The sequence below is a fragment of the Microcaecilia unicolor genome, chromosome 11, assembly GCF_901765095.1.
Source record: "Microcaecilia unicolor chromosome 11, aMicUni1.1, whole genome shotgun sequence".
NCBI classification, from domain to species: domain Eukaryota; kingdom Metazoa; phylum Chordata; class Amphibia; order Gymnophiona; family Siphonopidae; genus Microcaecilia; species Microcaecilia unicolor.
The window spans coordinates 193,744,640-193,760,394 of record NC_044041.1 but is presented as its reverse complement, the minus strand read 5'-3'; positions in this window follow the sequence as shown (position 1 = coordinate 193,760,394).

Here is a 15,755-nt window from a genome sequence, read left to right as displayed (position 1 = left end):
GACTTTGGTCCTGGGGAACCGAGTTTGATTCCCATTTCAGGCACAGGCAGCTCCTTGTGACTCTGGGCAAGTCACTTAACCCTCCATTGCTTGCCATGAGTGGGAAAGCGCGGGGTACAAATGTAACAAAAAAAAAAAATCCAGAAAGTTTAGGCTCAGATAACAGAGGTCCTAGAAGTACAACAAACTGGTGTTCTGTTTTGCTATCACTTCCAACTCGCTGTAGTAAAGGCAGTTAGCTTAGCGGGGTTTAAAAAAAAAAAGGTTTGGACGGCTTCCTAAAGGAAAAGTCCATAGACCATTATTAAAATGGACTTGGGGAAAATCCACTGCTTATTTCTGGGATAAGCAGCATGAAATGTTTTGTACTTTTTTGGGATCTTGCCAGGTATTTGTGACCTGGATTGGCCACTGTTGGAAACAGGATGCTGTCCCAGTATGGCAATACTTATGTACAGCCCCATTGTGTTTGGCTTTTTATACATCTAAGCTCATTCAAAACTGGACTGGATTTTTTCCCCTTTATTTTATACCTTCTATCCAATGCACATTCAACAAGTGTAAAACAATGCTGTCCACAGCATTCCCGAGTTTGTCTTGTAAAGTGAAAACCTATGCATAAGTCAGGATTTCCAATATGGCGGTGTTGTGTAGGCCTAAGAATCATGTTCTAAGGTAAGAGCTCTCAACCTAGGCCTCGGGACACACTCCGCCAGACAGGTTTTCAGGCTACTACCGTGAATATACATAAGAGGTTTGCATTCACTGCCTGTATTGTATGCAAATCCATCTCATGTATATTAAAATTGTGGGCTTCCTGAAAACGTGAATGGCTAAGTATCTGGCAGACTAGGTTTAGAATCACTGTTAAGGTTACTCTCCAGGTCTACCCCAGCCATTCCCAACCCAGTCCTGGGGGCACACCTAGGCCCATGGATATCCTCAATAAATATACATGCAGAGACAGTGCATGCAAATCTAACTCATGAATATTCAAGGCCTGGATTAGGACTGGCTGGTCTATCCACATCCATCTCACAATCTTTGCTTCCAAACTTATTTTTCACTGCAAAATATTAGTATTGCATGTATTGTCACCTTTCAGGTATTTGACTTTTTTTTTTTGTTGTTTAGAAGAGTGTGATCAATGTTTCGGTGCATTAAAGCATTCCTACTTATCCCCTTTTCTGTTCTTATCTAAGAAATCACATGGAGGCAGCTTTTGCAAAAATGCTGTGTATACTGACCCTGCTGAGCTTTCATCCCTAAAGGTTGCTGCAACATTGTGGAGATAACATTTTCCCAGTATGGAACCTTGTTAAACATAGAGGGGCATAATCGAACGCAAACGCCCATCTCCATGGGCGTCTATGTCCAAGAACGGGTACATGAAGGGGCGGGACAGACCGTATTTTCGAAAAAAATGGGCGCTCATTTTTTTTTTTATAATACGGTTTGTGCCCGGCAAATGCATCGGATTGGTGTGGATTTGAGCTGGGCGGTTTCATTTTTCAGCGATAATGGAAACCGAAGGTGCCCAGCTCAAAAATGAACAAATCCAAGGCATTGGGTCGTGGGAGGGGCCAGGATTGTAGTGCACTGGTCCCCCTCACATGCCAGGACACCAACCGGGCACCCTAGGGGGCACTTGTAACAATTAAAAAAAATTAAATACCTCCCAAGTCCATAGCTCCCATCCCTTGGGTGCTGAGCCCCTCAAATCCCCCCTAAAACCTACTGCCCACAACTCTACACCATTACCATAGCCCTTATGGCTGAAGGGGGGCACCTACATGTGGGTACAGTGGGTTTTGGGGGCGGTTTGGAGGGCTCGCATTTACCACCACGTGTAACAGGTAGGGGGGGGATGGGCCTGGGTCCACCTGGGTGAAGTCTACTGCACCCACTGCTCCAGGGACCTGCATACTGCTGTGATGGAGCTGGGTATGGCATTTGAGGCTGGCATACAGGCTGGAAAAAAAAGTTGTTAAAGTTTTTTTTATGGTGGGAGGGGGTTAGTGACCACTGGGGGAGTCAGGGGTGGTCATCCCCGATTCCCTCCGGTGGTCATCTGGTCATTTAGGGCACTTTTTTGGGACTTATTCATGGAAAAATAGGGTCCAAAAAAATGACGCAAATTTGCACTAAAAACGCCTTTCTTTTTTCGATTATCGGCCGAAGGCGCCCATCTCTCCTTGGCCGATAAACACACCCCAGTCCCGCCTTCACCACGCCTCTGACATGCCCCCGTCAACTTTGCCCATTTCCACGACAGATTGCAGTTGAAGACGCCCAAAATCAGCTTTCGATTATACCGATTTGGGCGCCTTTGCGAGATGGGCGCCTATCTCCCGATTTGGGTCGAAATCTGGGCGCCCATCACTTTCAAAAATAAGGCTGATAATGTCTTACCATTTTAAAACAGGTGAATGAATTATTAAATGTACGCAATTACAATACTTTTCAAGAACACTACTCTGGGTCAATATCCAAAACAATTTAACTGGCCAGAAACAGCTCCCAGGGGGGAGGGGGGATGCCATCAGCACTGGGCCAGTTACTGGCAGGGTAACCACATAAGTTAGTCCTATCTTTATGTAGTGTCCCATAGCCGATTAAGTGGTGAATACTGCACTTCCACAGCTATGTTTAGCCAGTTCCACCAATCCAGAAATTCAATGCCAAAGCCCAGACATGGTCCATCCTTGGGTGGCAGTTAGCAAAGCGCAGAGTGTTGCCAGCTGAATATCGACCCCTACCTGGTCAAGGGCTTCACAAAATATTAAGTGCTTACAATTTTCCAGGACCAGCGATTGGGAAATGCAGGGGTCGATTATCCACCCATATTCAAGACCTGGCGGTCCAACCCCCTCTGAACTTCATTCTGGAGGGGGCAGAAGATGGCAGGTCATGAGTATGTGAGGATGCTCAAGGGCCCAGGTTGGCCACCACGCGTTTTCCATAGGAAGGAGCAGGAACCTGGAGACAGTGCCAGTAGGATGCTGCCCCCTAAAGTGTGCCTCTCTAGGTAGCTGCCTCATAGGCCTATTGGACAGCCTGGCACTGTTGGCACAAAAGAGAATTTCTACCTTCCTGTTTCACCACTGAGGAGGCATTCAGAATTCCATTCTGCAGTGAAAATTAAGTGGCAATCTCTACAAAAAGTATTTAGCCCCTGGCGCTCAGCTGCTTTTGTAGGGCTAAATCTACCAACTCAAAATTGAAGTTGTAGATTTGTGCCAGCCATTTTCATAGCTGTTGTAATTGTATTCTCAGTACTAAATATCATGCTAACCAATTAAGGTTGAAAATCCAGCCCTGAACACTTTGAACCTGGCCCTTTTATTCTAGCTAAATTTGAGCAGCTTGTGATTTTAACCACAAACATGTAACCTATTAAATGGGTTAATTTTTCCACTAGGGAGATTTATCCTGCCAAAATTTGATTTTAGCCAGATAAACCTTTTAAATAGCAACTGTATAGACTTTTGACTTGCCATGTCATTAACAAATCTAACTTTGTACACCTGCGTACGCCTTGTAGCGCTATAGAAATGCTAAATAGTAGTAGTAGTAGTAAATTGAAGGTAATATAGTGGTTTATTAAAGCCCTTGGTTCCCTGGAAAGGTAGGCAGAAATTTTCAAACTGAAAGCAAAACTGGGTATTTCTCTGCCCCTGGAGGGCTCACAATCTAATTTTGTACCTGAGGCAATGAAGGGTTAAGTGACTTGCCCAAGATCCCAAGGAGCAGCAGCAAGATTTGAACCGGGTACCTCTGGATGTCAAAACCAGTGCTGTAACCACTAGGCCACTCCTCCACTCCACATATATATTTAAATGCAAGCCAGCATGATCCTTTTGCTGAAGAGGCGGTCAAGCAACTGTAATAAATCAAAATATGACTGTATGAAAGACAGTGCTATATCATATACTTAGCCAGTGAGACAGAGACATTTCCAGTTAAACCTGCTTCTGATTGCTTAATAGTTCTAAATGATCACAGAGGGGAAAGCGGGGGGGGGGGGGGGGGGGGGGGGGGGGGGGGGAAGACACCTTCACAGAGCTGATCCAACCTTGATGCACTTTCAGAAAAGGCACCTTGGTACCAAACCTTGTGATCAACTTAAGATTACAGCTTCACGTCTCTCTCTATAGTCTAACTAGAACACGTCAAGCACATACTTGTTGAGTATTTTATCTCAATTTGCCATGTAGTGAAGGCACTTGAGTTTGATTCCCAGTTCATGTCTTCTACTCCCTGGGTTCTGTTAGGGCTGGAGATGTTGTGGAGATAATCTCTAGGTAGAAGGAAGTTATAGTCATTGTACAATGGTGACACCTAGTGCTCAGATTTAGGTAATTGCAGGTTTTTGGAAGGCATCAAAAGAGGGGGGGGGGGGGGGGAGGAGCCAACCCTGGCTAGATGCCAGATGCTAGTCCTGGTTCTGATTGAGTCAGAAGCCCAAAGAAGCAGGAGGAAACTTGTTTACATTCTCTTTCCCCTCCGCAAAAGAGTCAACACTGAGTAAAGCACAGTGACTGATTTTTTTTCACTGCTTCTGTAGTAAAAACCACCTATGACACCGCCAATGCTAAAATTGTAGAGCATAGTAAAACCCCCGTCATATAACTCCAGTGTGGACAATATTTCCCTAGAAGTAAAACCTTTAGCAGTTCAAAGGTAAGGACAGACCCCTAACAGTTGGGCATTCCAAAACTGAACCCACAGATTGGATGGATAGCATCCTTGTTGCTCACTTCAGTTTTCCTCACTGCCCTTGCAGAGGACAATTTTCTCAAGTCGTTGAGCTGGGTGAACGGACAAGCAGAAAATTGACTGCCCTAAGTACATGTGTACAGAGATCAAGGACCCCTCTTAGCATAGGTAAAAGTATGGTAGCCACATGTAGCTCAGGGGGAGGCAAGAACATGGAATTTAGCATTTCCAAAACTACAGCAGTTACTTTGCATAGAAAGGTTTTCCATAAACATGCAGGTGCACATCTCTATAGGTACTTTTCCTGGGCAATTTGGTAAAACTAATGCACAATTTAAGACCAGGTTCAGCTGCTATTGCAACCTGGGTTTGCATATTGATTCCCAGCTTTATCATCAATTACATGTGAATTTCCTCGTGCAGGACAGTGTGTAGTGATGGGATTTATCTACTATAATAAAACTCACCCTCAACGTTCTGAGGACACTGACGTCAGTGAAGCCAAGCTCTGACTTCCTTCAAAAAGGTTTGAAGGTTCGTGGTGGTGAAGCCACCAAAACAGTGGCGTAGCCAGAAGACAATTTTTGGGTGGGCCAGCGGGTTGGATGGGTGGGCACTACAACCCCAACCCCCCCCCCCCCACACACACACGCAGCGCGCAGCACATTTAAAGTTATCGGCGCTGCCTCCACTCACCTCCCACCGTGGCGCTGCCTCCTCTCCTGCACTTCATGGTCTCCGTCTCCCACCCCGGCAGCAGCGCTGCCTGCCTGACAGCTGACAGACGCGGCGTGACAATGTCCTGCTCCGGGACCTTCCCTCTGCCGCGTACAATCCACCCTGCATAAACAGGAAGTTGAATCAATGCGGCAGAGGGAAGGCCCCGGAGCAGGAAGACGTCGCGCCAGGTCTGTCAGCTGTCAGGCAGGCAGCGCTGATAGCAAATTGAAAGCGCTGCCGTGAGGGTGGGAGACAGAGACCGCGAAGTGCAGGAGAGGAGGCAGCGCTACAGCGGGGGTGGGAGAAGGTGAGGATGGGCCTGAGACGAAACTGGGTGGGCCTGGGCCCATCCAGGCCCACCCGTAGCTACGCCCCTGCACCAAAATCGCTCCAGGCCCCGCCCTCGAGGGTGGAGCAATGGCAGAACAACAAGGGGTTGGCAGGGAGGGAGGTGGGAAATCGCTCCAGGCCCCGCCCTCGAGGGCGGAGCAATGGCAGAACAACGAAGGGGTTGGCAGGGAGGGAGGCAGGGAGGCGGGGGGGAAATCGCTCCGGGCCCCGCCCTCAAGGGCGGAGCAATGGCAGAACAATGAAGGGGTTGGCAGGGAGCGAGGCTGGGAGGCGGGTGGCAAATCGCTCCGGTCCACGCCCTCGCATCAAACGTCATGACGTTGGGGGCGGAGCAATGGCAGAACAATGAAGGGGTTGGCAGGGAGCGAGGCTGGGAGGCGGGTGGCAAATCGCTCCGGTCCACACCCTCGCATCAAACGTCATGATGTTGGGGGCGGAGCAATGGCAGAACAATGAAGGGGTTGGCCAGGGAGGGAGGAGGGGGGTGTTGGCGACGAAAACCTTGCTAGCGCCCGTTTCATTTGCTCTGAAACGGGCTTCTTTTACTAGTTTTATAATAAATAGCACGACAATATAGATGCTCAACTTCAGTTGCTTTCTTTATTGAATAGAAGCCCCTCTTCTGACCCCCATGCACTAAGGAAGAAGGAAATCCATATAACACACCACCTGAGAGGAACTATTACAAGCTAAATTACAATGAAAAATACTCCTCTTCAGTTCATCACTGAAACAGAAAGGTACAATCTGTCCCCATTGCCTGCTAAACTATAGCTGTCGTTTGGCTCTGACACAAACCTAATCACGTATTGTTTACCAGTAAATGAGGCAGAGCAGTGACAATGTACCCCATTGCAGAAGCACATTCCATGCCTGAGGTTGTTTACCATGAGAGGATTAGCCAGGTGTAGCGATCTACATAACCCAGTCCCTCCACCAAGACGTACACAGGTAGCAAATCTATGACAGAGCTGCTGTTCCTCTGAGGCTCAGCTTTCTTTCCAATGGTGAATGAAAATAACTAACACAGAATGCAAACACGCAGCCCAACACTTTCAAATCATATAAGAGGGAAGCTGCTTATTCTTCAACAGTTTGGGGGAAAGGATGATGTTTTAGATTGTTAGTAGACTCCTTGTCTCATAACCAACCCCAAGCTTAGTTTTGCCCCTCTGTATGCAGGGAGATTTAGTCCTGTGTTTAGAGAACTCAGCCCAAGCTTGCAGTGAAGTAAAACCAGGACTAGGCCCAGTCTATCAGTAAAAGTTGCAGCCAGCTGCCAAGCTTGGTTTTGGCTTAAAAGGATAGATCTCTAAAACATTCAGAGCAGCTTTGAATGTTGAAGATTGGGGGACCGGGGATGGCAGGGCATGAGGAAAGGTGATGATCTGGTGTCAGGTTAGGGGTAATAGAGGTGATCAGTGCAGGTTAGGAGCCAGTTTGCTCAGGAACGTAACAGTATCTACCTTTGAACAAAACCGCACGAGAACGTCATGTTTTTGGAAAGAGTAATTGCATTGCTTGACCCTCTGTCTTCAACTGTCCTTTCAGGGAACTGGTTCTACAGGTAGAATACCAGTGCCAGAGAACCTAATGGCAAATTTAATAACATAAGCATTGCCATACTGGGGACAGACTGAAGGTCCAGATCCAGCATCCTGTTTCCAACAATGGCCAATCCTTGTTACAAGTACCTGACAAGATTCCAAAACAGTACATTTTATATTGCTTATCCTAGAAATAAGCAGAGGATTTTTCCCCAAGTCCATCTTAATAATGGCTTATGGACTTTTCTTTTAGGAAGTTATCCAAACCTTTTTTAAACCCTGCTAACTGCTTTTACCATATTCTCTGGCAACGAAATCTAGAGTTTAATTACACATTGAGTGAAGAAATATTTTCTCCGATTTGTTTTAAATTTACTACCTTGTAGCTTCACTGCATGCCCCCTAGTCCTAGTATTTTTGGAAAGAGTAAACAAGTGATTCACATCCACTCATTCCACTCCACTCAATATTTTATAAACCTCTATCACATCTCCCCTCAGCCGTCTTTTCTCCAAGCTGCTTTAGCCTTTCCTCATAGGGAAGTCATCCCATCCCCTTTATCATTTTCGTCACCCTTCTCTGTACCTTTTCTAATTCCACTATATCTTTTTTTGAGATGTGGTGACCAGAATTGCACACAGTATTCAAGGTACGGTCGCACCATGGAGCGATGACATCTAGATCCCTTTCCTGGTCAGCGACTGCTAACCTGGAACCTTGCATCACTTAGCTATAGTTCGGTTTGGGGCAGCGTAATATGGGAATTGCTGAGCTAGAGGCTCTGAGGACTTGAAGAGCTTACAAACATCCAATACAATACATGCATTTTTTAAATTTATTTACAAATTTTAATTGATTATAAAGATGCAATAATCTTTGAAAGAAAACACCAAGATCCAAAAAAGAATACATTCTGAAAAGAATAAGAAATAATTAATTACTTGGTTAATTAGTCCACAATTAAGAGAGGAATCCGTGAATAAATCCAAAGGAAGTTGGATAAAAGAAATATTACAAGTAAAGATATAGGTAGTTCCCCCTTATAATCTTAACCAGCTAAACATTTAGTTCTCCTCCCGTGCTACCCTGAGAGTTCAGATAACTGCGCAGTTGGAGAGGTTCAAAAAACACATATTTCTTATCTTTAAAGAGAAGAATACATTTACATGGAAATTGTAACTGGAAGTGAGCATTTAATAATAATGTATTTTGTTTCATCTTTAAGAATTTTTTCCTCCTTTGTTGTGTCCATTTAGATATATCAGGAAAAATAGACACTTTTCCTCCTAAAAATTCAGGTTGAATTTTTTGAAAATATAGTCTCAATAGGGTTTGTCTTGTAAGAATACAAAAGAGACCAGAAGTGTAGCTCTAGTTTTAATTTCTTCCTTTGACTGTTCCAAAAATGTAGAAATGTATCCACAGATGTTTCCCGTTGCTCTTGATCTTCTTGTCGCTCTTGATTATCTTGATGAAATTTTGTAGTCAAATAATATAACTTCTGGACAGGTGGAAAAGATTGATCTGGATATTTAAAATTCTCTCTTAGAAACTTATGAAACAATTTCCCTTGGAGCTATAAGCTTTGAGTATGGAAAATTGAGTATTCGTAATTTTAAGTTCCTTGTAATATTCTCTAAATTTTCAGTTTTACGATGAAGAATCAATCTGTCTCCTGCAAACTGAGCTTGATTCTCTTGAACTTTTACCATGCCGTTTCCAGTTTGACTTGTTTAGTAGAAAAATTTCAACAGTTTTCTTAACTTCTCTTACTTGCACGGAGTTATTTAAAGACACTGATACAAAAGAAGAACAAACCTTATGCAGAGTTTCAAGGGCAGTCCAAATAGATTCCAGCGAGATTTCCTGTGGTCTTTTCAATGGCTGAATCGCTGAGTCACATAAGGAAATTTCCTCTTGAGAATAGCTAGAAGTAATGGCTTCCACCGTTGCCTCCTCTGATGCCATGTTCAAAGATTGCTGGGTCCCCTCCTCTAAGGATCGAGGAATAACCTCGGCAGTATTTCCATTAACCACTTCCTGAAACGAGGCTCGCCTCCCCTTCGAGACTCCGTTTGCGTGTGGTCTCGGTACAGTCGCCTCATCTGGTCGTGGAAGTGGAGGAGTAGCTGGTCCTACAGGGCTGAGCGAAAAGTCGCCCTCCTGACCAGGGCTCTTCCTCACCCCAGTAGCGGAAGCGCCCGAATGTGGAGTTGACACCAAAAAGGCTGAAATAGACGCTTGGCGAGATGAAGGGGCTTCTAGCTTCGGGAGAGGAGCTCCCTTAAGCTTACTCTTCCTCTTCAGCATGCTCGTTACGAGGAACAAGGACATTTCAAACTATTAGTGGAAGAGGGTTCTCATCAGCCTTCCTATATCGCCGCCATCTTGGATTCCTCCTGGCCAATATATGGATTTTTAAGTGGAGGGTTGGAAATCCCCCTCCCCCCATTGGAACACATTCTGGTAGCTTCTGTCATGCAAGCAAGGCAAAAGGGGCTAACAGATAGAAAAAATATTATCACAAAAAGAAAAACCCAGAGTGGAGGGGACCCAGGCAGAAGCTTTGTTATTGAAAAGAGTGAGCCAAAGACAGCTCAAAAAGGAAGAGCTGTGCCCAGTAACCTGTTGGATAGCTTTCAGAGCAGTTTTGAAAAGGCTAAATATTAAGATTTTTGGGGCTTTATAAATCAGTAAGTTGGTGGCTACATCCAAGAATGAAGCTGATGCAACTGATCTATTAGTGAGGAACACGGTAATTCATAGGGATGAAAGTGAAAGTATAGTGGTGCAAGACAGACCAGAAATGTAACAGAGAAGACTTGGTACTAAGATTAGCACCCCATTTCATATTAGGCAACACCAGAGCCCTCTTAGCTGTGCTAGTACACAAGGATGGTCTGCCCTTACAAAATTCCATTTCAGCTCCTTCTTGAAAATGGCTGTAATGCTATTGGGATGGAATCCAATACCTTCAGGAACCATTCATGCTGCATAGGTCCAACATCAGAGGCAGCTCAAGGGGAATTGACCAGAACCACCATACAAAGGACCAGAAAAAGAAAACCCTCAAAAAATGCATCCTACTGCTGGGACAAGCAGGGTGAATTTTTGCTACTGCTAACCGTGCAGTTGTTCCCAAAGCAACAAGGGAGGTGTGAATATTGGACTACTCATATGCCCTTGAGTGGCCAGAAAGCAAGAAGCTGAATGTATGGACCACAGTTAAAGGTGGCCACAAGAGGAGCAAGGCAGCTTAGGAGAAGCAAGGCCAGCTGCTAGTAGGACTATTTCAAGGTTAATGGAATTCAGTTGCAGAAGAATAAATTAAAAGGTCAGAACAAACCACACATCACCGTGTTTCACAGATATTGCATTAGAAATGTGAAATTAATGTACAGCCCATCTTCCAGTGAAGTTACTCTACAGAATCAATGGAAATGGAGGTGAAAGGCATTTTTTTTTTTTGCCCAAAGAACGGAAATTTGGTATTATTCTAAAGATACGGGTAAAGATGAGAGATTTTTGATTTTTCACAAAAGTTCATCTGTAATTTATATTAGACCAATCAGAATGAAAAATTAAGCAGTTTGCTATTTCTCTCTCGTTATGATGGTCCATCTTTTACAGCTGTTTTGAGTTTGGTATGGTGATCAAGGTTAGTGGAACGAAAGGCATGGCCAGTGACAGAGAGCTGGCCGCGTCCTCAAAAGAGCTCAGCAAATTCCCCTGAAGAGACTTGGTGGCATCCTCATTTAGCTGGATAGCTCAACAACTGAAAGCAGCTTTTAAAGTATCACCACAGCAAAAGTACTGTTTTCAGTATCTAATGTGCCTGATTAGTGAATGACAGGGGAAATACTATCTAGCTTGCTACACACACTGTAATAGACCAGTTCCTTATATCTTTTTTTGTTTTGTTACATTTGTACCCTGCGCTTTCCCACTCATGGCAGGCTCAATGCGGCTTACATGGGGCAATGGAGGGTTAAGTGACTTGCCCAGAGTCACAAGGAGCTGCCTGTGCCTGAAGTGGGAATTGAACTCAGTTTCTCAGCACCAAAGTCCACCACCCTAGCCACTAGGCCACTCCTCCATCTGCTTGATTAACTGGACAAAGAGCTTGCCCTGAGTTTAGCCCAGGGGCGTAGCCAGACTTTGGCGGGAGGGGGGGGGGGTCCAGAGCCCGAGTTAAGGGGCACATTTTAAGGCCCCCCGCCGTGCCACCCAGCCTGCTTGCGATCCTCTCGACCCCCCCTCCCGCCGCCAACCCTCCCCAACTGTCACCGTCGCCTACCTTTGCTGGCGGGGGACCCCAACCCCCGCCAGCCAAGGTAGCAGACAGCTACTGCGGATTGACAGCGGGATGGGGGGGGGGGTCGAGAGGATCATCAGCAGGGGGTCCAGGGCCAAATCTATGGTGGCCCAGGCCCCTGTGGCCCCACATAGCTACACCTCTGGTTTAGCCACCCATTTATTTATCCCAACTGACTATCACCCATCTTGTCCCCATCTATATATCTGCATTTGGCCCCTCAGCTATTGGGTAAGCTGTATTGTAGAAAAGCATTAGTATCATAGCAATGCTGTGGGCTTATTAGATATTCCATCACTATTACGTTTAATCATACTATGTCTCTGTTATTTGAGTTTCAGTGCTGTTACATGTGTATTTTTTTTATCCTGTTTCAGGGTAGTCATTATTAGGTTTCGATTTTCTTTTTTCAAGTTTTCCTCTTTCATTGTATTTATGTTTATACTTGTATATTTTACTATTCTTATGCTGTCAAAATGGTAAGTTTGATGTTAAACTGTACACCAGCTTGGGTGAATCTCTTCATAAAGGTGGTTAATAAATCCCAATCAATATCTGAACATTATTTGAACTAGTTTTGAATGGTGGGACATAGAAAGTATATGGAATTTTTTTGACCAGTGACAGTGATTTTTGTTTAAGGTGGAACACCTACATTTTGTGAAAAGATCACCAAGGTCTTTCTCCATATCTAGTTCATATCCATGAGGTACCCGACTGCTTAACACTATATACAGATAGGGTTCTGGTATCTATTCTTGTTTGTCCCATTTGATCCTTAATTTGTTTATTTCTATCACTCAACCATAGGAGCCAAAATTAAGTATATGGTAAACTAAGAAGAAACTGGGCCATCATCGGTCTCATGGAACCAGATAAATTGCCAGGTGCACAGGTCTCTCTCGGCCACAGAAATCCTCAAGACAAGCAGTCTACATGCAAATACTCCAAGGGGCCAAGACTCCTTTGTGAGTGGAGGAGTAGCCTAGTGGTTAGCGCAGTGGATTTTGATCCTGGGGAACTGAGTTCAATTCCCACTACAGCTCCTTGTGACCCTGGGCAAGTCACTTAACCCTCCATTATCCCTGGTACAAAATAAGCAGTGCAATGTTTCTAGCAAAAAAGGTGCCGGTACTGAAATGCCAGGCCACCCTTCAGGGGTGGGGTGATCACTGAGGGACTCACTCTACAATTTCTCCAAGCCCCCTGGAACCAGTCACAGAATGTATGCCAGAGGCGGGGATAGTGCTGGGCAGACTTATACCGTCTGTGCCCTGAAGAGCACAGGTACAAATCAAAGTAGGGTATACACAAAAAGTAGCACATACGAGTTATCTTGTTGGGCAGACTGGATGGACCATACCGGTCTTTTTCTGCCGTCATCTACTACTATGTATGACAAGGCAGAATTGGTCTCTTGAGCCTGAGCTGTTTCATTAAAACTTGTGGTCCATGGGTCAATTTTAGAAGACAATGGAAAAGGTGCCGGTACTCAGTACCCCCGAGTACCCCCTCAAAAAAAGCCCTGAAAATAAGTACCTGAATATATGTAAACCGCTTTGAATGTAGTTGCAAAAAAACCTCAGAAAAGCGGTATATCAAGTCCCATTTCCCTTTCCCCTTTGTCCTGTTTAGGAGAGAGGGATATAGGTATTCATATTTGTTACAAAGGTTATGTTATAATCTGCCTTGGTCCGAGGCAGAATTTAAATTCGTTAATACAGGTTTTTGTCAGCAATGGCAGCATCCAAATTGTCAATACTTGCTCATATTTGGGTTTCTGCCAGGCACTTGCGACCTGGATTGGCCACTGTTGGAAGCAGGATACTGGGCTAGATGGACCACGAGTCTGACCCAGTATGGCTATTCTTATGTTCTTATAAGAAATAGGTCTGGTGCAGGGTTGGAGGTTCCCAGACATCTATAATTTACCAGCACCTGTGGCCCAGTGCACTGAATGCAATGCATGGAAAGCTATATCTCTTCTTGCATCTAAAGAGAAAACCCTTCGGTCAGAATTATGCACTAGAAGCATATCAACGAGAGCTTATTCCTTATACTGGTAGAAAGATACATTGTATTTCTTTGCTGTAACAGAAGTTAAAATCACTATACAGAGTAGGGAGCATTGTGCACAGATCACTAGGCCATTTCTATGTAGTATCCTATAACATTTCTGATTTAGTCTAAGAAATGCTTAACACACACACACTTGGCCATACAACATACAATGCAACTGCAGGGGGGCGAGAAGGCTCAGCAGTGAAAAGCGCACAAGGTTATCAGGCCAGAGGTGAAAGTCGGAGTTCTTTCAGACTCATTTGACGCAAAACTTAATTCATTTCATTTGACCGGAGAAACCAGATTAACACTCTTGATTTCTACTGGCTCACAAGACCAGAAGATGATCAAGTTGCTCAAGCTCTGAGTCAAAAGGGCTTAAGCCCGGCTCTGAATCATAGCAGCCGCACCTCCTCCTTTGGCACAGGAAACACAAGGCCCAGTCATCTTTCTTTTACCAGTTCTTACACCCATCAAACTTAACCATAACCCATCCTAAACACAGCAAATTCCTGTTATAAGCAACACCCTACGATGAGGAGCTCCTGCAGTCACATACAGCAATGGCTTAAAATGAATGCAGGTCATACGGTGAGTAATGTACGCTCAGCAGACAAAGCAAGCAAAACCACATTTCTTGTTCCATTTTTGGCCATTTCACCATAGAAAAGCAGATGTGTTTCTGCATGCTCTATTCACAAAACTCAAGTTGTTAAAAAAAAAAAAAAAAGGTAATCACCCCTCCCCCTAATTTTGTAAGTGGTGCACGCATTAGATGTGCAATTGTGTTATACAAAAGCGTCAGTGATGATGTAACTTAAATTATCCAATTGGCACTAAATTGATAATGTGTTAATACTTAATACTCTTTTTGGAGTTACACCCGTTAACTGACCTACACCCCTATTCTATAAACTTAGGCCCCAATGCTCAAAACTCCAGCGCTGTTCCGAATAACGCCATAAAAACACCACCCTACTGCTCAGCACTAATGAGATGCAAATATAGGCATGCTCATAGCATTGAGAATTAGGGAGTTCGGCGAGAGGATTGTGCATGGTGCATGTGCAAAGAATTCCACGGTAAGCTCAGCTCCTGTGCGCATGCGCACGGTAGAATCCAAACGTAAAGCATAAGCTGGCATCTGTTTTCTGTGGCCTAAATATAAATGTTTTTCATTTTTTTTTTTTCAGCTTGGAAATTTACACGGAGGAAACAGACACCACTTTGTGCTTTCACTGAATGTTTTAATTTTTTTTTTAAGAACATACACATGTAACTTCATTGAGTGTGCCCTAGTCTTTGTACTTTTGGAATGAGTAAAAAAAAATTGATTTACTTCTGCTTGTTCTACACCATTCAGGATTTTGTACACCTCAATCATATCTCTCCCCCCTCCCCCCCCCACCCTCATCCGTCTGTTTTCCAAGTTGAAGAGTCCTAACCTCTTTAGCCTTTCTTCATACGAGAGGAGTTCCATCCCCTTTATCATTTTGGTTGCTCTTCTTTGAACCTTTTATAATTCCGCTATATCTTTTTTTGAGATATGGCGACCAGAACTGAACGCAATACTCAAGGTGCGGAGCAGTTACAAAGGCATTATAGTATTTTCAGTCTTATTCACCATTCCTTTCCTAATTATATTTCCTAATTATTATTATTATTTGTAGCATTTGTATCCCACATTTTCCCACCAATTCGCAGGCTCAATGTGGCTTACATTTGCCGTAATGGCAGTTGCCTTGCAGACCATCGCCATTTCCGGATAACAGAGTTACAAATAGTATTGCGTTAAGGTGCATACATACTTGGTACTAAACATGTAACATAACATAGTTAGAATGGATCAAGTTGCATATGTACATCATGTGCATAACATACATGGTAAATAATCATTGGAGCCGACTCTGTGGGTGCTGTGGGTGCTTGAGCACCCCCAATATAGGAAAATTTCCTTGTATGTGTCCAGGGAGTGATTATTTCCACTGGGCTTAGCACCCCCAATAAATTTGAAAAGTTGGCTCCTATGTAAAGAATAATAC